General features: G+C 39.3%; 1 long non-coding RNA gene across 3 annotated transcripts in view; it reads left to right on the top strand.

The window, feature by feature from the left end:
- LOC118884079 overlaps positions 1-25,500 on the top strand; it is a 113,204-nt gene that overhangs the window by 41,380 nt on the left and 46,324 nt on the right. For 2 of the 3 annotated variants that reach the window (XR_005017175.1, XR_005017174.1), the window contains exons 2-4: positions 9,249-9,386; positions 9,791-9,913; positions 15,959-16,108. This is a non-coding gene — a long non-coding RNA (uncharacterized LOC118884079). The remainder of the gene's footprint in view (positions 1-9,248; positions 9,387-9,790; positions 9,914-15,958; positions 16,109-25,500) is intronic. The other variant, XR_005017176.1, reaches the window with a different exon arrangement.

The raw sequence follows: 25,500 nt of genomic DNA, 5'->3' as shown, positions 1-25,500 counted from the left end.
TTGTCTATGGTGTGGGTGTTTACACCATAGAAATCAGCAGTGCTACAAATCAGGACATTCCCCTGTTCACATGCTCCCCTCCCCGCCCCCGCCAAACTGGTTGGTAAACGTTTACCAGCAGACTACCGCTTTTCAGACAGTTTTAAAGGAACTAGAAATTTTAACCTCTCAGACTAAAGTTCCATATCATATAGTTGAGGTAGAATAAAAAGCTTAGTTATCAGGTATTGCACCTTCTACCATTGGATGTTTGTGAAATGCTATCATTTATTAAAAAGATAGTCATTTAAAATATGACAGATTGAATGTAGGAAGAAAGGAAACCACAAATAGAAGGCACACATTACAGTAAATGTAGAAAAATAGACAACAGAGTTAAGAAACTAGAAAGCCAAAGGAAAAAATTCTTGAAGAGTGAAGGACAGGAGAAAGACTGTACTAAGCAAAATTGACACTAAAATTGAATTTGAGAAGTACAGGGAGGTTAAAAAAGGCATCAGAATGAAATAGTTTTGAAACTGGTCAGCAATACCAACTTGGTGAAGTAATGTCTTCCACCCAAGGTGACATTTGCTGAAATGGAAAGTGGCACTAAAACCACCAGCCACTGAAAAACAACATGTTTTGCCTTTGGCATGTTGGAACACATTTAGAGAATAGCATTATGGGTAAGGAACCATATACTTATTGTCCAAACTAGGACTTCCGTGAGTGAAAGGGGGCTCTGTTAATAATTACTTGTGAACAACAACATAAACCAGAGCCATCGAGGCAAACCAGGATGTATGTACACACTAATTATAGGTTCTACCACTGGTAACCCAGTTTCCAACCCAACTGGTTAAAAGAACTTGACCGATAAATATTACAATGAAAAGGTTAACATAAATATTCCAAGAGGCTATAGTGATATTAATTGTTTTCCCATTATGAGAGGGTTAAAAAGTAAAAGGAGGTGATTCATAGTAATGTTGAATAAACAACAAAAAATATGTGAGGAACTGTGGAGCCCCATCTCCTTCTGGTTTCTCCTGACCTGGTGGAGGCAGTCCTAGGGTAACCGTTCTTGTTGTACTTGTCAGTGTTGAACACTGTAGGCCCAGACACTCTCCAACTTCCAGTTACTCATTAAGTCCTCTTCTTTATGCTGTTTCCTGTAATATTTCTAGGCTTTTTTCTTTGTTCTGCTTGAATGATTAAGCTTCTCAGCGCTCCCGACAGCTGGGTAGGAACCAACCATGTGCAAGAATGGCTGCCCTGGAGAGAAGGGTTCATGAAACTCTATTGAATTCCATGGTTTTCCTTCCTCAAACTTGCCAATGTTCATCATAGCTGTTTGTTTTGGTCAGCTTTCAGGAATCTTTCTCAGAGACTCGTATAGGATTTCTCTTGAAAATCCCCAATTTTCTGATTTTTGTGGCTTCCATAAAGGCTTTACTGAATTACACACCCAACTTGTGCTCCAGTATCTGGGCATACATTTCTCATGATATAATGGGGCTGCATTTGGCACTGCAAAGGTGATTTCATGCTCTGGGGCTTTGGCCGTATTTTACAGTGTATTCACTTTACTTTCCAGGAAATGGGTCGAACTTTAAAAATTCAGTATCAGAGGCAAGGGTCTCAGACATTCTTTTTCTTGGAACTCTCTTCACAAGTATCTTCCTAGAAATCTTAAGGTCATTTTTCTGTAAGGAAATCTCTAGTAAGCCTGTGTTCCCATTCCCTTCATCCTGAACATCAAGTGAGCCTGTCAAATGGCACTGTGTAACAGACCTTTCTGTGATGATGGAAATGTTCTAGATCTGGGCTGTCCGATATAATAGCCATTTTCTACATGTGGCTACTGAGTATTTGAAATGTTGCTAATATGACTGAAAACTAAATTTAAAATTTAAGTTCATTTAAATGTAAATAGCCACTTAGAGCGAGCTGCTACTGTATTGAGCAGTACAGCTCCATACCAACCCAGTGGCTGTAAGCTCTGTCTATTCAGTGATGCCCTTGTTGCAGTTCCGTTCAGCAATACTTCCCAAGCATGGAGTGATCTGAGATCATTTCAAAGCCTCACTGCAATTTCCCACAATATCAAGGAGTTGAAATCAAGAGGGGGCAGCTAGTCTATGGTGTAGCTGAATATTGCACTGGAATTTGGACTGTTCCTGGTCAAACCCCTTCTCCCTCAAAGATTATAAGTATTTCTGAAGGCTCCCCAATCTAATGTAAGAATAAAAGAATAGGTTCACGATAGTACGATGAATACTGTGAGTACTGTTCATACTATTCGTAACAACACTATGAATAATGTCATCACCTCTGACTCATTTTTGTAACCAATGCAACTTCCAAGTCTTCTTTGTCCTTGGTAGTGACTGATTACAGGTCAGAAGTGGTCTGCACTGCAGCCGTTGACGGTGCAAATGCTCCCTCCACAGGGCTGGACAGAGAGAGCACCCACCCTAGCCGTGATCCCATGGCTGGTCCCTTTTCTGCAGATGCCATTTTCCTCTTTTGTAGACGTGTCATCATGTACTCACAGCTCCTTCCTTAACATTTTTTTAAACAACTTTAAGATATAATTTGCATGCTATGCTATTTGCCAATTTATATTGTAAAATTCAATGGATTTTTTTTTTTTTTAGAAATTCACGTTATTTTATTTATTTATTTATTTATTTATTTATTTATTTATGACTGTGTTGAGTCTTCGTTTCTGTGCGAGGGCTTTCTCTAGTTGCGGCAAGTGGGGACCACTCTTCATCGCGGTGCGCGGGCCTCTCGCCATCGCGGCCTCTCTTGTTGCGGAGCACAGGCTCCAGACGCGCAGGCTCAGTAATTGTGGCTCACGGGCCCAGCTGCTCCGTGGCATGTGGGATCTTCCCAGACCAGGGCTCGAACCCGTGTCCCCTGCATTGGCAGGCAGATTCTCAACCACTGCGCCACCAGGGAAGCCCCTAATGGATTTTGTTTATTCACAGAGTTGGGCAACCATTACCACAATCAATTTTAGAATACTTTCATCATCCACAAAAGAAACCTTGTACCCATAAGTAGTTAATTCCCGTTTCTCCTCATCATATCACTCCCAGTACTAGGAAACAGTAATCTATTTTCTGTCATGACAGTTCTAACTCTTTTGGAGGTTTCACATACATGGAATCATACAGTATATGGTCTTTTGTGAGTGACTTCTTTCACTTAGCATAAGTTTTAAGTGTTCATCAGCATTATAGCCTGTGTCAGTACTTCATTCCTTATTATTGCTGGATAATATTCCATTGTGTAGATATGCCACATTGTAGTTTTTCATTCATCAGGTGATGGACATTTGGATTCTTTCGATTTTTTGGCTATTATGAATAATGTTGCTTTGAACATTCATGTACAGGTTTGATATGGAAAGTTGTTTTAATTCCCTTGGGTATATATCTAGGAGTGGATTATGGGCTCATATGGTGACACTATGTTTAACATTTTAAGGAATAGACAAACTGTTTTCCAAAGCAGTAGAGTCCTAATGAGAACGCCAAATCCTAACCACTAGACCACCAGGGAGCATCGAGTCCTAATGATTTAAAAGCCAAACTGTCTACAGAAGAGAAAGTCTATGTGACATATCTCTCAGGACAGCCATCCTACACCTAATACTTCAGCCCATCCAAATGCATCATAATGATTCAGTGTGTTACGTGTTTGCCGTTCCTGAAATTACACGTTCTTCCCCGCCACCCAGTTTTACTGAGAACTAATTGAAATACATCACTGTATAAGTTTAAGGCATACAGCATCATGGTTTGATTTACATATATTGTAAAATGATTATCACAATAGGTTGAGTTGATATCCGTCTTCTCATATAGATACAATAAAAAGAAAAGAAAGGAAAAAATATTTTCCTAGTGATGAGGAGTCTCAGGATTTACTCCCTTAACAGTTTTCCTGTATATCATACAGCAGTGTTAACTACAGTCTTCGTATTGTACATTACATCTCTAGTACTTTCTTGTTTTATAAGTGGAAACTTGTACGTTTCGACCACCGTCCTCCAATTTCCCCTCACTCGCCCTCTGCCTCTGGTAAACACAAGCGTCTGATCTCTTTTTCTGTGAATTTGACCTTTTTCCTTTTCGATCTCCCACATAAGTGAGATCATATGGCACGTGTCTTTCTCTGTCTGACTTCCCTCACTCAGCATAATGCCCTCCAGGTCCGTCCATGTGTGGCAAATGGCAGGATTTCCTTGTTTTTGTAGCAGAATAATATTCCATTTATTACTTCTTTATCCATCCATCCATTGATGGACACTTTGTTTCCAGGCTTTGGCTATTGTGAATTATGTTGCTGTGAACATGGGGGTGCAGATATCTTTTCAAGTTAGCGTTTTCATTTTCTCTGGGTATGTTCCCAGAAGTGAAATTGCTGGATCATGTGGTAGTTCTATTTTTAATTCTTTAAGGGTCTTCCAAGGGGAATTTTTTTTATGGGAAGAAACGGTCTTAGGTGGCCATGCTAGGTATCACATGACTCCGGTCCCCGGTTGTAGTTCATTGTTCCAGAGATGGGTACCTGCCCCAAAGGCAGCTGATTCCCAGGCTATCCAGAGCCCTATACCATCAGCTGGCTCCAAAAGATGAACTGTGCCGACTCAATTCTCTCTGTTAGGAATGTGATCTGTGAATCGTAATGACAGAGAAGAGGCCAGCCATGGGAGCTGAAAGTAAAAGACTGCTTAGAGAAAAGCGATGGAGTAACGTTGGCACCATGAGGATCACGGCAAACCAAAGTCATGAGGAAGCAGAAGTGATGAGGAAGATGAAAAGACAGAAACTGTGGGTAAGCAGGTAAGAAGATACAAGGCAGGGAACAGATAAACAGATCAGCGTATGAAGAGTCAATCTCTAGCTACTGGAGAATAATAGACACGGGAAGGAGTAGCAGAGCCACAGTGATGGCAAAGCCATAGAATGAGAAGTACAAATTCCGGCTGCTGAGGCCCTCGGTAATTGGGCATCTAAATGGCCCTGGTCCCAGGAGCCTGATTCTGTCTTTCCTTTTCTGTGTGAGACAGGGCTGTTGGCTTCTCTTGGGTTACCTAGTATAGATCTGTATTAGGCAGGGTTTTCTAGAGAAACAGTATACGTATACTGTTTCTCTAGAAAACATACTATATAAATATTTAATTATTATGTATGTATAATATATAGTAAACATGTATAATTTATATATTGTATGTATATTATATCTACATAGTATATATAATATACATATAATATGTAATTTATATATATTTATATATGTAAAATATATATATATATTTATGTATTATTATATTGCATACTATTCTATATCATATATGTGTGTATATATATAGAGAGAGAGTGAGGGAGGGAAGGAGGGAGAGAAAGAAAGAGAGAGAGAGAGAAATAGATTTAATTTTAGGAATTGGGTCGCATGATTGCGGGAACTGGAAAATCTGAGATTCGAAATTCAGGTAAGAGTTGGTGCTGCGGTCTTGAGTCTGAATGCCTCAGGGCATCAAGTTGGAAACTCAGGCAGGGTTTCCATGTTGCAATTTGGGGGAGAATTTCTTCCTCTTTGAGGAACCTCAGTCTTCTAAGGTCTTCAGCTGATTGGATGAGTCACACCCACACTGTGGAGAGTAAACTGCTTTACTCAAAGTCTACTGATTTAATTGTTAATAACATGTAAAAAATACCTTCACTGCAACATGTAGCCTGGTGTTTGACCAAACAATTGGGTGCCATAGACTAGCTAAGCTGACACATAAAATCAACCCTCACAAAATCCTTACTAAAAATCTTCTCTTGCTTGAGGCAACTTTAATCTCTGCACTGTTCTCAAGTTTTTTAGCTAGTAAGGATTTGAAGAAGGATTTGAACCCAGAAATCTGACTCAAAACTTGCATTTTTAACCACTAAGAGCTTACATCATTTTGTCTTATATCTATCATTTACTAACTCATTTCTTTATTCAGGAATATTTATTGGAGACCTCTTAAGTGGTTGGCATGGTATAGGCTTCTGGGGAGACAGTAAATAATTGAAATCTATAATACTATATTTATTAAATATAATAATGAATATGATTAAATACAATGTCTTAGTTAATGCCTATATTAAATATATTTTAAATATAATTAAAATAAAACATAATATATTTAAAATATAAAATTAGATCTAATGTGATAATAGATGGGAGAGGAAGGCAAAATCAGAGGGGCAACTACTGTGGTTGGGAGGTGGCTTTAGGGAAAGTTTCTACTGGGCAAAATTGGATGTTGGATGTGAAAGACGAATCAGCATTAACTAGGTAGGAGGAGAGAGTGGAGAAGCACAGAGGCTGAGAGAAAAAAATCACATCACTGAAATGTTAGCTGGAGGTCTCCATTTAGGATTTAAGTGCTTTGAAATAATGATTTGCATGCCTTCCCTCCTTCCTTTTTTCCTTCCTTTCTCTTTCTCTCTCTTTTTCCTTCCTTTTATTTTTTCCTTTCTTTCTCTCTCCCCTAATTTCATCCCCCAGGCACTTAATTGAGGTCTTATATATCCTACACTCTTTATTAAAATTACTGAATGAATAAATGAGTGAATATGTGACTAATAAGAAATATATACTTCATCTTGATAATCAGATTCTTCCACAAGTCTAGTTGCTGCCTTCAGAGACCAAAAAAACTGAGATCACAGGTCTGAGCTGATATGATAGTTTTTGTTCTTTCAAATAATATTCCTTTGATGATGCTATTTTAAATTATTGTTGCCCCTCCCCCCTTTCTGCATAGATACTCAAGGATAGGTTGTGGCTATGAACTAGGTAGGCAGAGGAAGAGCCTGAAGACTGTGTTGAAACTTAGTCTCAAACAATGGAATGTTGCAGTTGACTGGGGGGAGTAGCTGCCACAAACGGCTCCTTCTGGAAGCCAGCAATTAGGAAACAGGAATCTCGGAGTTCAGTTTGAATAGAACCAATGGGCCATCTGGAGGGCCAAAAGGCAAGGCAGTGAATTGTGATGAATATTGCAAGAAACAGTGTGTGTGCATCATACGTGTGTGAGCATGCATGTAATGTGTTAGGAATGTCTCAGTTCATGAATGCTTTCGATTTAAAGGAGTGTTAATACAGAACAGAGACATGGGGAACTATTATCTTGGCTTAAATGGTTATTAAAATGTTTTGATCTTTTAATTATATATTTTAAAATGTAGAAGGAACTGAGTAATTGTATTTAATTCAATGAACAGCTTAAAGGCAATCTGCTTGTAAAAATATATGTTTTTTTCCCCTATCCCGATAGCCTAGCACATGTGACATTAAACAGATATGTATGCACTATCGGGTCTGTGCAGAATGATGAAAATAACCAGTCATAACTCCTAACTGTAACATTATAGTAAAGAATAGCCCACAGGTTCGTATGGGATTGAAAATTCTTTTCATATTGATATTCTTTAGGCTCTAGCTTGGCACTACTATTGGCTACTTATGAATAAGTTCTTTAGCTTTTCCAAGCCACAATATCTTCATCAGTAAAATAGGGGACCAGAGTAGTTGATCTTTCCAATTCATAAAATGTTGTGTTCATCAGAGAGGTTCATATTTTAAAAAGCACTTTGAAAAGTGTAAGATTTCCTACAAAGATTAGAAGTAGAGCTAACTTTCATTCATTCATTTATTTAATATATTGAGCACATTACACTGCTGAAATATGTATAGTCATATATTGTATATGTATAACTATATTATATGCTCATTCTGTGCTAATTGTTGTGGCCACATTGATGAAAAAGACAGATTTTTTTTTTTCTGTGTGGTCTGTGTGGTCTCTTGGAAGTGGGTGAAGACAATTGGAAGATTCTTATGAGTTTCTATGTTACCACTTAATGCGTGTGTGATTTCCACTTAATAGGTGTGTGATTTCAGGTGTATAATGGACGATTATACAGGACTATATCATAGGATGGCTATGAGAATCAAATGTGGTAATTGTTGTAAAATGTATTAAGTGCTATACAATGTGACCCAACTATGAAATATCAAGTGGAGAGAGGCAAGAAATTGGAAGAAGGTTGAACCATGGAAACTTCCCTAACCTGAGGACAGGGATAAGAGAAAACACAAAAGAGAGTAGAGTAGAAAATTGACAAAGAGGGAGGTAGAAAAGTGAGAGGAAGTAATACATGGGAAGTATTAATAAGCCAGCTGTACTAAAAAGATTTTTCAGATTTTACCTAGTTTAATATGTTAAATTCATATGTCTTATTCTAGCAATATTTCCTTCAAAATTTAGGTAAAAAGTACATTTTTACTTTTGAAAAAAGTTACAAAAAGAAAAACATCTCTCTGATTCTTGTACAGAAATTCTAAATTAGTTTCTTTCTAGCTTAAAGAAAGGTCAATTATACAAAATCAGTCTGTATTTGCCCTTTATCCTGAGCCTGTCTTTTCAGCTACTTTGCTCAAAAAGATCTTTGCTTTGGACTTGGAGAAAGGGCAAATGATGTTGCAGAAGAAAGATTCTATCCAGCTGACCATAAATTTCTAGCTGTGTGTGGAAGCACACATTCTGGCTAAGATCTGACACCAAAGCTTCATATTTCTAAAGAACAGTTCTTGCTGGACGGTATGACTATTTCATTGGTTTTGTTGAAGAAGACAGGCAAGATTAAATGCTTCATTGATGTAAGAACAAAGGTAAGCCAGGGCATCTGGCAAAGGTTGAGCCGTATATTTTTAAAGTGAATATGATAGCAATTTTTATGAGTCTGCTAGTCACATTTTGGTTGAAAATCTAATCTTTTTCAAAGACTAAAAGGATAAATTAATACCCTCTCGACAACATACAAGATGTTTAAAGGCAAAACTATTTGATTATTTTTATTCTGACATGTTGGGAAACTGTCATTTTAATCGATACAATGAATTAGTATGGCACTGTATTTGAAGCTTTTATAAAGTAAAAAACTTGTTTGTGAGTGGTCTTGCTGATAGTTATCATTATCTCTCTTCTTTGGTCTGCAGTATTTTGGCTTTATAGTCCTTCTCTTGATTTAAACTCTAATCGTTATCTACTTTGAGTCACTCATGAATCTCAAAATATTTTGCTGAATTAGACCCTTTGACATTTAGGGCAAATTTTAATGATCTGGCTTCTTGTGAAGTGACTAATTTTAAAGGAAAAAATGCCGAGTCATACTCACCCTTTCCATGCATGCATTATTTTGTGACAGATTTCTTCTGAGCATAAAGAATTTCTTCTTAGAGAAAGAACTTGGAAGAACACAGGCACCAGGGCCAAAGCATCTACAGGTGGATTGTCTACAAGGGGAAGAGCTTATCTTAAATTTGAGCTGCAATCAAAAATAAAGGTAGATAAAACCTTCGTACATTGTCACCGTAGGAAGGAAAAGCACAAATGAATACGTGCTGCTTTGTATCTCTTTTATATGTTATCTTGCGAGAAAAAGATTTTCCTGGTCAAAGCATCTTTGCTAAATTTATCCCCAGAGGGACACTGCTGCTCAGTCGAATCTTTGCAAGATTTTACCCTGGTGTTCCAAAAAGAAAAAGTACTCAGTATGATATGTTTTATTATTTTCTTTTGAATAATTCCAGGAATAGGTCATAAAATACTTTGGTTAGCAAGTGTTCCAGACTGAGTCTTGGAGATTAAGTTGTCAAATTAAAACAGAGAGGTTACAGAATCCTTGTCTGGTTTAACTGTTACTGTGTCAAGTTGAAAAGTAGATTTATGTTAATTTATTTATTTCAGAGAATGAAACATGAAATAAATAGTTTTGTTATGCTCAGCTTTCTCATTTTAAAGTGAGAAGATAATCTTTTATGGAAAAAATAAAAAAGCATTCAATTAATTCCCGAGGCATGAGGTAAAGAGGTATGATTTATTATTTTTTTCCTGGGGCACACACACATTAACTCTTTCTTTAGTCTATTTTGTTCTGCTAAAAATATAATATATACACCCACTTGGTCTGGGTTTTTGGCCACAGGTTTTTCCTCAGTTTTTGAATCTAATAGAAAAAATACCCATTCTCCCCTCAGATTTTCAATGTGAGAAATATACTGGCATACTCATATGCTACCCAGAAACTGATTGATAGTATCTTTGTCACTTTGGGATTTAGAAGAATAAAACAAAAAGTTTTTTTGTGTGTATGTGTGTTTCTTCCCTTTTTCCCTCATTATTTTGCCTAATTTACTACTTGTAATTTTAAAACAGAAACCAGTTTCAAACGTTAATATCAAAAGTTGACTTACCTGTTAAGGTTTATGAGCCCTCAACAATGAAATTATTAATCTTTAGAGCTTTTGTAGTTTCAATTAAAGGTCTCAGTCTCCATGTACAACATATGTAAGCGGGATGAATAAAAATTCATTCTCAAATGAAAAAGAGTAATAAACCCAACCCAAGTTTAAGGGAGGGAACTGCATAGAAAGACAAATATTAAAATAAATATGTTTAGTTAAAAATTAATTTCCTGTCAAGAATCCTGGTTCTACCAGAACTGTTTTTTTTTTAAAATTAATTTTTATTGGAGTATAGTTGCTTTACAGTGTTGTGTTAGTTTCTGCTGTACAGCAAAGTGAATCAGTTATACATATACATATATCCCTTCTTTTTTAGATTTCCTTCCCACTTAGGTCACCACAGAGCACTGAGTAGAGTTCCCTGTGCTAAACAGTAGGTTCTCATTAGCTATCTATTTTATACATAGTAGTGTATATATGTAAATCCCGATCTCCCAATTCATCCTACCTCCTCTTCCCTGCCTTGGTATCTGTAAGTTTGCTCTCTACATCTGTGTCTCTATTTCTGCTTTGCAAATAAGTTCATCTGTACCATTTTTCTAGATTCCACATACAAGCGATACTGTACAATATTTGTTTTTCTCTTTCTGACTTACTTCACTCCGTATGACAGTCTCTAGGTCTATCCACATCTCGGCAAATGGCACTATTTCATTCATTTTTATGGCTGTGTAATATTCCATTGTATATATATACCACATCTTCTTTATCCATTCCTCTGTTGATGGACATTTAGGTGGTTTCCATGTCCTGGCTATCGTAAATAGTGCTGCAATGAACACTGGGGTGCATGTATCTTTTTGAATTATGGTTTTCTCCAGGTATATGCCCAGGAGTGGGATTGCTGAGTCATATAGTAGTTCTATTTTTAGTTTTTTAAGGAACCTCCATACTGTTCTCCATAGTGGCTGTACCAATTTACATTCCCACCAACAGTGTAGGAGGGTTCCCTCTTCTCCACATCCTCTCCAGAATTCATTGTTTGTAGATTTTTTGATGATGGCCATTCTGACCAGTGTGAGGTGATACCTCATTGTACTTTTGATTTGCATTTCTCTAATAATTAGTGATGCTGAGCAGCTTTTCATGTGTTTCTTGGCCATCTGTATGTCTTTGGAGAAATGTCTATGTAGGTCTTCCATCCATTTTCCATTGGGTTGTTTGTTTTTTTTGATATTGAGCTGCATGAGCTGTTTGTACATTTTGGAGATTAATCCCTTGTCAGTTGCTTCATTTGCAAATATTTTCTCCCATTCTGAGGGTTGTTTTTTCGTTTTGTTTATGGTTTACTTTGCTGTGCAAAAGCTTTTAAGTTTAATTAGGTCCCATTTGTTTATTTTTGTTTTTGTTTTCATTACTCTAGGAGGTGGGTCAGAAAAGATCTTGCTGTGATTTATGTCATAGAGTGTTCTGCCTATGTTTTCCTCTAAGAGTTTTATAGTGTCCGGCCTTACATTTAGGTCTTTAATCCATTTTGAGTTTACTTTTGTGTATGGTGTTAGGAAGAGTGCCACTCTCCATGGTAAATTAGTCAGTGGTGACAGTGGTCTGACCTTAGCAGAGGAAGTGGATAATGTCGGTTACTCTTCTCCCATATTCTCAGTTGGATGTTGCATAAGGTATAGAACTTGAGGATGTCTGGTGGTCTGAGATATCAATGAGCAAGATGAGCAGAATTTCACTTCGTAGAAGAAATAAGAAAACCCAAAAGTCAGTCATAGTGTGCTCAATCTTTTCTTTCCCCAACTTAATAGTTTTCTGAGTTTTTATGAACTTAGTGTAAGAGTAATAATCAGAAAAATACTTGGGGATTATTTGTTGAGAAGCCTTTACTTTAACCAAAACTGCAAAGGACTTTTTCCTTGGATCAAGCACTGGGGCCTCAAAGCAATGTCGTTTAATATGCCATTTTTAGTAGACTTTCATCTGAACACGTTGGAATTTTTAAGATGAAATTAGCCCTCCAATTTCATTATTATTTAATTATTTATCAAAGGAATCAGGACCAAGAGAACTTTACCTTTTGCTTTTACATGCCTGAGTTTTTACTTTTGGTTTGATATTAGAACTTCAGTGCTTCAAGTACATCTTCTTTGAACTGATGTACTGAAACGGAACGGCATTCCAAGGAAATTGATGACTGGTACTAGGGGGGCTACAGGTGATTGGAATTTTCCCTTGGCAGTCACTTTTATATAACATTCTACAGTTTTGTTCTAGTTCCTATCCACTGTCCTAGCTAGAATCAGTCTCATTTCCTTTCTTCCACCATTTTCTTTTTGGTTATAGGTATCAAGAATTTTAATGATTTGTAAATAGTTTTCTAAACTAATGAAATAAATATGTGTCAAATGCATGTTTTTACATTTTGTGTTTTAATAATTAATCCCCCTGAGTTTATTTTCTTGCCATGCTAAATGCAATTCTAGAATGGATTCTATTTCATTAGTGTTGAAATATAGGTCTTTGAAATCTCATGCTGTGGTACCATATCACTTGACTGGTACTTTTACTGCCAAGGAACCATGTTTCATAACTTTTCTTAGTGAAGTTAAATTTGATTTGTGAAATTAACCAGAACATTTAAACCAAGAACTCTTATCTCCCCTTTCTCAATCTTAGAAATGGAAAAGTTAAAGACAATCCAGGTCTCTATTTTTTGTCCTGTGTCTAATTTATTGTCCTAAATGAGCCAATGCTCCCACCATTCTACAGAGGCTCCACTTTGGCACTTGACTTCAGTCTTTCCATGGATCCTCAGGCTGTCTTGTATCCTGATGACTTCAACACCCGCCCAAATGACACAGGCTTCTCAGGGCTTTGAGTTACTTATCTCCAATAGCTTCTACCATAGCCCCTCTTCATCATGTCCTTCTGTTTGCATACTCAGCACGTTTTCATCACCAGTGTCTTCAGCACTGAAATTTTATATCCAGACCTTGCTCTCTTGGCATAGCCTCTGGCAAGTTTCATTCATCTTTGTCCCATTAGGCTCTCCAGACTCTAGATTCTTGTTTTTTCTGTTACCCACTTTCTATATTTGTTTTCCAAGCCATTTAGATTTTATGTTCCATCATTTCTCTCTCTCTTTGACAGTATCAACTCTTTTGCCCCATGTTCTTCTTTCACATCTGCTTAGCAAAATCCCAAGCCTGGCTGAATTCAAACCATCAGTCTTCCACACCTGAGTCATGCTGATTAAAAAATCTCCCCATGGGTAGATTGGTTTGATCAAACCCCAAAGGTTTGATGCCTTCAACTGGATTCTTGGTATATCTTGGCCTTGACTCCTTGCCATTCCCAGGAACATGCCATGTATCTTCAGCTATTTGAGATGTCTTTTATTCCTCAGAAAAAGAAGTTGTGACTTTCTTTATGCATGGGTTTGCGTATTTCTTCTTCAAGTTTTTCTTTAGTATCAGTAGTTCAAATTGTGGTGTTGAAAGATCCAGGGTAAATTTTGGCTCAGTCTCCAATGTGGTGGGAGATCCATGGGCAGTAATACTGATATTGAAAGTCTAATGGGAGGTACATGGTGGTATGTGGAGGTTTTTCTGATTTATGGCTGGATCCCAGGTAATAACTGAATAACAGGGATCTGCAAATGGGCTGGGAAAGTTCTCAGGGCCTCAGTTAAGTGTCCAGGCTTAGGGAAGAGCTTCAACCCCAGTAAGGGGGCAGGAAGGCTCAGTCAGAAACTGAGCAGGAAGGCCATGTACAGTGTGCTCAGCAGTTGGGTAGGATTAGCTCAGTTCTGGTTCCCAGGGCTCACCCAGGCACACGAGATACTAGTTATCTTACCACAGGGTTGGTTTAAGACCTTACCAACTGCCTCCTTTGTCAGGACTGGTTTTCAGATATGGATGGAGCTGAGAGTACAGGTGAGTGGGCTGGTGAAACCCTAGGGGTGACAGTGATGGAGTGTCATTAGAGATGAGGCAAGAGAGGTGAACTGGACTCAGCCTGTAGAAGGCTTAGCCTAAGGGCCTTACCTGGTGGAGAACCCTGGAGGAGAGTGACCCAATTGTGGAACCAAATAAAATGGAAACTGAACAAATAGGAGAGGGTCAGTTGTAATGTTTTTTTCACAGTATTATTTCATTCATATAAAAGGGATGGGAGGGAAATTTTAAGCCAAGAATTAACTCTTGGTTTGCCCTTTGAGGGTTGTACACTTTTAGGAGATTTTAGACCTGGTCATAGTTTTGGGGTCTGTGGCCTCCTGGCTCTCTCTTCTGCATGCTAATCTTCTGGTTGCAGTACATTCAAGGAAAATAAACTAATTTTAGTATTAGCCTAATCAAAGTACAGGAAGGCAGATATGCTTTAATAACATAATAGGGTATAATCCAAAGCTTAATAGTTGTTTCCTGCTGTAGACAACTATAATATGTTAATAGTTACCAAAAATATCAATTGAAGGATAGTTGTTTGCTTTACAAAATTTGATCATAAGATTCCTGTAAAAAAACCGAATTTCCTCTAGAGAATTTAAAATCTGATTTGGTGTACTACTGTGATTCCATTTGCATGCACATTTATCCTGATTAATAATCAAGTGAGACTTAATAGGGATAAATACACATTTTTGAGTTTAGGCTTAAAAATGTCATTGTAAGGATGGATTTGAGTGCTCTGGCTTTTCAGCAGATCAAGAGGCTAGTTTTAAGTATAAGGCAATAGTGTGACACAGATGCCAAAAAACGGGAGCGCCATCTGAGCCTCAGCTAATAGAAATCAAGGTCCAGAATGAGAGTGGCAGATAGGCCGCCGCGTGAATCACATCCCGGTACTTCCCGCCCAACTTTCCTGGGGAACCGAACAAACTTGGTGTCTGTAGAGGCCAGTGTCCTAGACAGTGAGGGAGCTGGGGCCCCATCAAAGTCTCAGAGGATGAACACATAGAGGATGCTTGGCTTGAGGAAGAGAAGGTGATGGTGGTTCCTTAAAAATTGTGATGGTTTGCCATGAGGAAGCAGGCTTGGATTTATTTGTTATAGGTTCAGATTTAGAATTCAAGGTGGGAATTACAGGGAGGTATTTTCCAGTTTCCCCTTCCTCAGGTCAGAGTGTGTCAAGCTTTGTTTTTGTTTTAAATTTTTATACAATTTTATAAGGTTATACTCCATTTAAAAATATTGGCTATATTTCCCATGTTGTACAATATGTCCTTGTAGCCTATCTTGCACCCAACAGCTTTTATCTCCCACTCCCCGACTCCTATACTGCCCCTCCCCAGCTCCCTGCTGGTGACCACTAGTTTGTTCTCTGTATCTGCAAGTCTGCTTCATTTTTGTTATATTCACTAGTTTGTTGTATTTTTTAGATTCCACATATAAGTGATATCATACAGTATTTGTCTTTCTCTGTCGGACTTATTTCACTGTGCATAATACCCTCCAAGTCCATCCATACTGCTGCAAAATGGCAAAATTTCCTTCTTTTTTATGGCTGGGTAGTAGTCCATTGTATATATATACCACATCTTCTTTGTCCATTCATCTGTTAATGGATACTTAGGTTGTTTCCATATCTTGGCAATTGTAAATAATGCTGCTATGAACACTGGGACGCATGTGCCTTTTCGAATTAGTGTTTTTGTTTTTTTCAGATATATACCCAGGAGCGGAATTGCTGGGTCATGTTTTTGGTTTTCGTTTTGGTTCTTAGAGGATTCTTGTGTGAGAGAAGAGGTTAGACTGGAGGCTTCCATAGCACTTCCACTGACTGATTAGTTTAAATTTATCCCATCAGGCATCAGGTAAGCTACACAGCTGTTATTATTTGTTATTTATACTTAAGTATCACTTATTATATGTTTGGGAACTGTTCTAAAACTGTAAAAATATCAATTCATTTCACTTATTTTAACAACCCTGCAATATAGCTATTACCTGCATTTTATAGGTGTGGAACCTGAGGCTCAGAGATATTAAGTTACTTGCACAAAGTAACACAGCAAGAGCCAGATCCACACCCAGGCTATCTGCCTCTTTATCTTAGGAATATGTGTCTTGAGGATTACATTATGCCTGAATTATGTATGTGGTGACTCCATTTTCAGTGTATGATTGAGCTACTGCCGGAAAATGACTTTTATCTTCATTATTATTATGATTTAAAGTTTTTCTGATTTGGGAAGAGTTTCTGATTCACTTTGCTGCACATATGTATGTTTTGCTAGAAAAACAAATAGAAATACTGTTTTGTGTTCCCTGTGGTATAAATCGTTTTCAAATAGTAATTTGGATGATACTTTATCAGCTCAGGTCTCTCTTATTTGTAAATTATAGTAAATTTTAAAAAGGACATCTCTCACAATTGCTTCTCTTCACAACCCATGTGATTTCTTTACAATCACAGGATCTTATATTATACCTCCATGACTTGGAAGAACTGGTTTTTTTTTTTCCAAATGTTAACTCCCTGTCAGGGGTAATCTCAGTACTGGAGGGTATATGTTTTATTAAACACAGAATGGTCTTTGCTGTTCCTTTGGCTCACAACCTCCAAAGCCTCATCTGTTAGCAGACAGCTGTAACAGTCTTCCCAGTGTTTATGTTTAGTTCATGAAGCAGAAAATATGACAGGTTCTCTATCTTTCAGAACATCCCCCCCCCCAAATGCTAGTTAATCCCCTGGCTTTCAAAGGCCAACAAAAGTTATGTCTGCTGGCAGCAAGAATATAGGCTTTTTTTTTTCATTCTTATGTGGATGTTATTTATTGACACTATTGTTTATCCACGATGGCTGTAATTTTTCATATAATATTAAACAGACAAACCTTTGTTTCCAAAATGTGAACTAAGTTGATGAAGAAGAAAATATCAATCACCAAGTCCAAGTTCCAGTTTTTTCTTTGTTATTGAAATGGTTGAATAATTTTAGAGCTGAAGAAGTACTATCTGAAATAAGTCCATAGGCAATTTAAAAATATTTTAATAATGTAATTATTTCAGTGAACAGTTTGATTGTCTAAACAGCAATAATACAATATGACAATTGGAAACACTTTGCAAACTGTGTAGCTTTTACCAGTTTTATTGTGTATACAGCTGCAACTAGACTTCGTTAGTGAGCCGGAAGGGGCTGAGGAGTGATTGGGCAGGTGGGCTTTTTGAGAACCACTGGGGACAAGAAAAATTGGCCACAATAATGACACTGATAAGGTGGAGAGAGACAAGTGATGGGAAGATGTCTGCCCCCTTTACCAGGTGACACTGAAGAGAAAACTTATGAACTTGGTGTCAAGGGGAATAAGTAGCACCAGTATAGGGACGCTGGTCACCCAGCGTGTGGCTTCCTGGAGGGCAAGAAATGAAAAGCCTGCAGCATGAGCGGCTGGAAGTGGGATCAGCACCTGGGAGCAGGAAGATGGAATGGGGAAGACCTAGAAGGAAGGGCTCCCTGGATCTTCCCAGGATGCACCTTATGCAGGGCAAGTTGGAACACTGAACACAGAAGCACAAGCACCAGGGACCTAGTTTTACCCTAGGAAAAGATATCAGGCATCAGTGAGAATGACTGCTGTAGATTGAGATCTCTCGGGTCGTCTCATGAGCAACGTGGAGTCTATAAATGGATCGGTCAGGAATGCTTTTGGCTGCATGCATTAGAAAACCTGAATACGAAGTCTTAATTGTAAAGGGGTTTATTTTTCATACATGATGAAAAATCTGAGGGCGGGTTGTTGTTGGCACTGGTTGAAGGGGGGTCAGCAAGGTTAGCATTGAGGTCTCTGATTCTTTGGGGGCTTCCTTCATAGGCTGGCGATCATTTCAGTAGGAAGAAGGGAAAATGCTTTTCCTGCTGCACTGTGTCATGTGCACATTGCAAGCTGAAATAGGACCTAGGGAAGAGACTGGAAATGGGGTTGGGTCATTCAACCAACAATGTCTGCCACAACATATTTTCTGCTAACTAATCTTTGTAATATCATCTCTTGAGAAGAGTTTTTTTTTGTTTTCTGTTGTATTTCAAACATCCCAAGAAGTGCTGGAAAAGAAGAGGACGTGTGAATGTGAAAATACCCTGTGACATTCCATGAAACTATTTCTGAGAATTGAGATTAATGGATTGTGGTACCTTATAATGATGATGATGATGATGATGATGATGATAATATTAATAATAACTAGCACATATAACTTCTTATGTGCCAAGCTCTGATTTAAATGCTGTGTATAAATTACTGTTAAAAATCGTATCAACTACATTAGAGATAGGAACTAGCATTATTATTCCCATTTTACATACTGGATAACTGAGACCTCTGACTGATTAAATGACCTATCCAAAGCTAGTATAGTATACTGTACTATACTAGTATAGTATAAGTGGGGAAACCAAGAACTACACTCTGCAGTCTGGCCCCAGGGCCCATGCCCTTCATCCCTGGTCTACTTGGGTTTTTAATTTTTATTTTTTTTTAACTATCACACTTACCTCTTTAATATTATTCTAAATTTTATCATCATTGTTATTTTTTCCTCATGATTGCTTAATTCTGTAGTCCTGAAAAGGCTAAAACTGTAAATATGGGCATTTGCCCATCACCAAAAAGTAAAATCACTGCTAGGAAAATAATACCTACACGGGTTAGATGGAAAGATGAGATGCTGAATCCAGATACAGTGAAATTGGCAAAAGATGGCTGAGTTAGTTTAGTTTCATCCATTTTGAGAAGTCTGGCCCAGATTAGGAGCCCTTAGAGGAAGCAGTGTGCAAGGTGCAGTTTGGAGACATGACATATTTAAAAGGCAGGCAGTTGAATGATTCCAGCTCATATATACCATTGGGTATAATGTATCTTGTCACCTGCCTGAACCAAACAGAATTATTTCCTGCTGGTATTTTTCTTCTGTGTTAATGGTTTTGAACATCCAGAGTAAACAACTTATTTTTTATACTGAGGCAAAATTTCACAAAATGCCAACATTCAAATCAACCAGCGTCTTACCTCTCAAAATTGAGTAAAGATCTGTGTGTGTATGGGTGCATATATAACTGTAAAGCAAATAATTGAACTGTTTGGTTGCAAATGAAAGAACTCAGTAAATCATTTAAATTAAAATACTAAGAATAAAGACATAATAATCACATACATTTGCCTGACATGGTGAGCTGTAATTGGAGAAAAATATAGTTTGCTGGAAAGAGAAGTTAGCTAGAAGTGAGAAGAAGCAGGCTCCCATTCTATGGCACTTCCAATGCTCTTTTCACTTCACTATCTTAATAAGACTGTGGTATTTGTCCTGCGGTACGGTTTAGTGCCTTCAGAAGGACAGATCCATGTTATAGGTCCATAGTTTTGTTGGCCATTTAAAATCAGAAAATAGAATCTTGGCTGGAAGGAGTTTATCTCAGAGGTCTTGTCCTCCAATATCCATCTGCAGAGATGACCCATGAAATGTTTGAATTAGTATCTAAGTAGCCATGTTGATGAGGATTCTATGGCTTTAATGCAGTTGGCTCATCTAGAATCAAAGCTGTTCTTATTTTGCTTATTAGATCTTGGAAGCTGCATGAAGTCTTTTCAAGCCTAGACATCTTCCATTTGCCTTTTGGATAAAGTCCCAAGTCTTTTGCCTCCAAGCTGATCAACTAGCAAGTGGTCACTGCCTCTGTAGAGGAAACCTCATCACTTCCAGCCTCTTACTATGCAGAACTTTCTAGGCTCCTTCCACATACCATGTTATCCGTGTCCTCTTCCCTCTCCTTACATACTTCTCCTTACCTGGAATATCAATCTTCATCTTTCAGTTGGCTAATTCCTTTGTCATCTCTAAGTCTCCACTCAAGTATCACCACCTCCAGAAAGTCCCCAATCTTGATTGCTTCAGGTTGAGTTAGGCAGCCCTTCCTTGTGTTCCCATAATGCCCTGTGTACGTGTACTCTAGTACTGTATGTTCCACACTGTGTTAGAATGATCTGTTTATGCCTCTTCCCACTAGGGCTGTGAGCACATTGGCAGTAAGGACATGTCTTAGCCATCTTTGTATTTCTATGACCTGCTATAAGACACATTGTTAAATTCTCAATAATACTTATGGACTTTATGAAAGGATAGAGAAAAACACCCCTGAATATTCCTGCCACAGTGTGTGGGGTCATTCTATCCAGGAGTGGAATGGAATGAGTTTTGAGACTGCCTGTATCCTGGTAGACACAATTTTGGTCAGAAGCCCTGTATGCTTTTCTTTGCACATCATAGGCTGGGGTTGGCTGTCAATGTATTTTGGTCAATGGCAGCTGCTGGTAGCTAAGGGATTTTATTTGTTTAGTTGTCCTTAGCGACAAAAATGTAAGATGTTTCTACTTACAGTGTCAGTTGATACCTAATATTATGTTGTCTTATTTTCATTTTTGATATTTATTTTCTCCAGTTATTTAAAAATAGTTCAGATCTGTACAGTACATTATTGTGCAACTTCTGGGTTCAGCATATTGGAAGGTTTAATACCAGCAAAACTTAGAGGTTGTACATTTTTTACTAGTTTCTAGACTCAGATTTATAGGTTTTTCGTATTATATAGTTTGCCATCAGAGATCCAAGTCAAAGCCAAACGCCAAATATTTGTTGAATCTATTATGTGCAAAGTCCCATGACAGGTGCAAAAACATGTAAGTGATAGACTAGCAGGAGACACAAAGCAGAAGTACTTGGAAAATTAAGGGCAGAATAAGGGTTAAATGACAAAACAAGCACAGCCACGATGCTGGATGAAAGTGTAGCTAGACAGGTTCTGTAAAATTAGAGGCAGGTAAGAACCCTTGGGCTATGGAGATCTGCGAAGGTTTTGGAGTTGAGAGACTCAACTGGGACTTTGAGAAATACGAGTGCTGCCTTTAGGCAAAAAGAAGGGGAGAGGGCTTTGCAGATGGTGGGGAGGAGGCCTGAGAGGCATGGAAACTGGGGCAGTGTGGTTTGGTGGAAGCAGAGCATTCATGGGGGACTAAGACCACAAAGGGAGAGCCCTGAAAGAAGCTGCTCTAACAACAAGGCTGATAAAAGTGGCTTACTGGAGGGTGTGTCTCAAACGTGAATGTAGCTGTGGGTTCTCCTGAGGCTCTAGTTAAAATGTAGATTTTGATTCAGCTGGTCTGGGGTGGGGGCTGTAGATTCTGCATTTCTACCATTCTGCTACTCCATGGACCTCACAGCAACAGATTGGAGGACTAAGTGAAAAGTTGTGAAGATTTAATTGGAAAAATGGTAAATGATATTCTCATTGTATATTATATAACCCGACTATTTCAGGCTTTTACATAGCACTTTGGAGCCGTGAAAGCGTTATGTCCAAAGGTGCATAATATTCAACCAGGGAGTCACATAGACAAAGTTTACACCCAGCAGGTAACACAGTTTCATGGAGCTGTCCTGAAAGAGAAAAAAATTGGGTTGGTTTTTATAAAATATCATTATAAAATATGCATTTTACTGAGTGTTAGACAAATGTAAAAATCTAGAGGAATTACTTGTTTAAATTAAATTGGAATAACTTTTTCAGTGTTTGTCTCAACAGTCATAGTTGAGCAAGAAATTGTGTTTTGCATTTGCAAATGGGCTCAGTACTCTGCTTGTTTTGGGTTAGATCCTTGATTCAGAACCCTGACTCACCTTTGAAACACCTGCAGAGCTACAAAAAATACTGCTCTACGCCAGACCAATGAAATCAGAATCTCTGGGGCTGGTGCCTGGGGGTTAGTCATTTTTAAAGGCTTCCAAGGGATTCAAATGTACATCCAGGATTGAGATCTACTGGGTTATCTGACCAGATTGTCTAACACTGAATTAAGACGCTGGCACTGGGGGGTTTGACTAACAGACTGCGGGCCTGGCAGGGTTAAAATGAGAGTCAGTGCTGAGAGCCAGTGTGTGCTCCAAGAGGCGGAATCCCTGAGATCCCCCTCTGTAGGGTTCTAGGAGTTCACGGGGAATGCTGTGAACAGACAGGGTGGTGTCAGAGGTGTGCTAGGGATGGGGAGCCCTGGTAGCTAGGGAAGCGAGCAAGGTAAGCAGAGGCATGGGTGTGGGAGCAGTTGCTAGGGACGAAAGCAAAAGCATCCTGCCGGTTGGTGCCTGCTATCTCCTGGGCATGGAAATGCTTTCACCGGGCGAGCTGCCACACAAAGTCTTCAAACTGCCATCCTGGGTAGGTGGTTCAAAGCACAAAGCCCTTTGATGTGGACGGGCAACGTGAAGATGCAGAACAAAGAGACGCTTCCAAGGAAGTCTACGGAGTGTAAGAGAGTGCAAAACAGAGAGAAGGGGACCACCGGTACAAACCTCACATACTTTCTAAGCCTCCTTAGCAGTGCTGCGGTGAAATCTCCCGCTCAATGCCCGAGGCTGTGCCAGTACATGGTCATTCATAAAGCACAGATCCTGGTGACCAGATTCTTGACATGTGTTTGTATCAGATTTGAGCTGAAGGTGTAAGGCTTTTGCCCAAGCTGTTCCTTAGGTTTTAATGAGCTTCCTGTTGGAATATGCCAAGCTCAGTGATTTTGGTACTGAAACAAGTCTTTCAAAACAAGGTGAAACTCGATGGGTTGGCTTAATTCTTTGCTTTTTGGACGTAAAAATCTTATTTCATATAAGAAATAAGTTGTTCTTATTTTTCAAGGATTTATGGTGGCAAACTTTTAACAGTATTCACATCTACCAGCAGCCATACCGTGAAGTGAACTCGAGGACCCAGCCCGAGTTTCAGGCTGCGTCTGCATGTGCCACAGTGATGCTGACTCGGGCCCTATTGAAATTAGAGGGAGACAGTTGCTATGGAGCAGATTTGACCTCTTGGCTCCCCTCTGGGTTCCCGAGTAGAACAAACAAACAGGCAGAACGGTAAAGAAAAGCGCTTTCAGGCTGTGGAGGAGTTAGGCACACGTAAATTATTATCTGTTCTCAGTTTGAGACTGAAATAGGCACAGGGGAGACCATTCTTATCCTTGGCAAAAGGCTCTGGATTGTAAAGTGTGTTTTTCGCAGGAGATTCATCTGAGCGCTCCTCATATGAGACCCTAGCTCTGACATCTTGTAGGGCAGGAGGAAAAGATCCCAGATGATGGTTTGGTGGAAGGATGGTGGCCAGGAGCTGAGCAGCAGCTGTCCCCTCCTTTCCTTGCCTTGGACCTTGGATGTGTAGGAGGCCTCACGAGGGCTGGGCAGGATCCCAAGCACGGGCTTGCTGGGAGTGGGGTGTGGGAGTAGGGGGCTGGGGAGTGGGCTGGGAGTGGAACACTCAGACTTCAGTAGGGGAGGCCAGTTTTGATTAAAAAAAAACATTTTAAGGATGGGAAGAAAAATAGGTGAGGCTTTGTCAAACCATCAGCTTCTAACTTTGCAATTAAATTTAAGGCCAGCTATAAACTCAGTAGTTCCTTCGTTGTGAGATCTTGGCTAGATTTTGGTTTTTTTAGGAAAATCTCCCACAGTTGGGGAGAACGTAGCCATTTAAAACAGTTATTCAGCAAAATGTTTCGAAGTTAGGATTGATCGCTTTTTTTAGAGACTGGTGCTTCCACCAGCCAACCCAGACAAAGCCACCCGCAGGGGACATCTGTCGCCTCTACTCTCCCTCCTGCTTTTTATTCAGGCATTCCCGATTCTTCTTATTAAAATGTTACCTGGGAAAAGGTATGAATGACTGATAAGAGTTTAAAATGTTCTCTGTCCGGGAATCACTTTTAACAGGAATCCAAACCTTAGGCCACAGGTTAATTCCAAATCTGACTAAGGGGGACTCTAGCTATGATGCCTCCCTGTCCCACGAACAGGAAACCTTCTCAAAGGGCAGCTGGGGGTAGTGAGACTAATTCATGCTGTGTGTTTAAATGCCAGAGTCTTTGCAGATTATTGGCCACCTTCCTTTCCCTTCTTGTGCTGGTGGTGATCTCCCTTTTTTCTTCCTTGCCATCTTCAGGCCTTTGGGAGATTGGGATCTCTCATGGATCAATTCTAGCAACTCCTCTCTACCTAAGTGAGGTCATGCAGCCCTGAGACCCCTTGAGGAAGGAGTCTCTGTGGGGCTTCCGAGAGTTTGTAAACCCCTGAAACTGCCCGCAAATATGTTCCCTTATTTTTCGAAGAAGAGGATTGATTAGATTCCTTAGATTCTCAAAAGGCTAAGCAATACCCCCATACCTACTGCTCCCCCTGCCAGCATCCCAGATGCTCCAGGATGGCATTTCAGGCAGCAGGTAGCAGGTGGAAGAAACTAGCTGAGGTCTCTGTGGTCTTCTTGGTGCACAGCTCACATGGGTCAGTGGTCAGGTCCTACAGGTACCTACCAACACACAGTCCTCCATTAAGCATCCTTACAGGCTTATTCTCTGTATAGACTCAGCATTAACATAGTGAGCCTCTTAATTGAGCCTCACAGCAGGCCTGGGAGTCCCAAGGTTCAGGTCTGAATTATGTAGCACTCTTTCAGTTCCAAGTCAGTTTAAACAGAAGAGACGATTTATTGGCTCACAAAAATGGGGTATTTGGGGGGAGGAAGTAGATTTTAGGGATGATTCAGCTAATATCGTTAGGAATTGCTTTCCCTCTCAAAGATAAAGGTTGCTACCTACACTGCCAACTTTCATTCTGCTAGTTTAGAAGCCACAATGTAAAGTCTTTAATCCCTCCCTCCCTCCCTTCCTCCCTTCCTCCCTTCTTTCCCTCCTTCTTTCCTTCCCTCCCTCCCTCCATCCCTTCCTCTTTTTTTTTTTTCTGATCTGATAGCTCTAGCACAAGTCCTAGAGAACTCTCTCGTCAACATTGTGCTATCCCTGATTTCTTTGCTGGGGCAAGGGGAATGCGGTATTGTGACTGGTTAAGCTTGGGTGGCGTGCCCACTTCTGGAGTTGAAGGGAGTTGTTCCACTTTTCTTGAAATGCATGGGCTGAGAATGGGAAAAAGGTGGTTTCACAAAGGGGAACTAGTGCTGTTACCAAAAGGAAAGGGAAGGGATGCTGGGCAGACAAAAGTGATGGCTGTCTACCATGATGTCCTTCTAATTCAGGTACCTTCACCGCCTGAGAGATGGATGGGATCTTAGAACATCTTATAGTTGAGAAATCTATGATTCCCTGAACTTGTATGAAGAAAAGAGTCTGACACATATATAAATGTGCCTAGTTTCAGAGAGAGGATCCATGGC

The sequence above is a fragment of the Balaenoptera musculus genome, chromosome 18 (genome assembly GCF_009873245.2).
Source record: "Balaenoptera musculus isolate JJ_BM4_2016_0621 chromosome 18, mBalMus1.pri.v3, whole genome shotgun sequence".
NCBI lineage: Eukaryota > Metazoa > Chordata > Mammalia > Artiodactyla > Balaenopteridae > Balaenoptera > Balaenoptera musculus.
The sequence above is the reverse complement of the archived record's forward strand: the minus strand, read 5'-3'. Positions and strand labels throughout refer to the sequence as shown.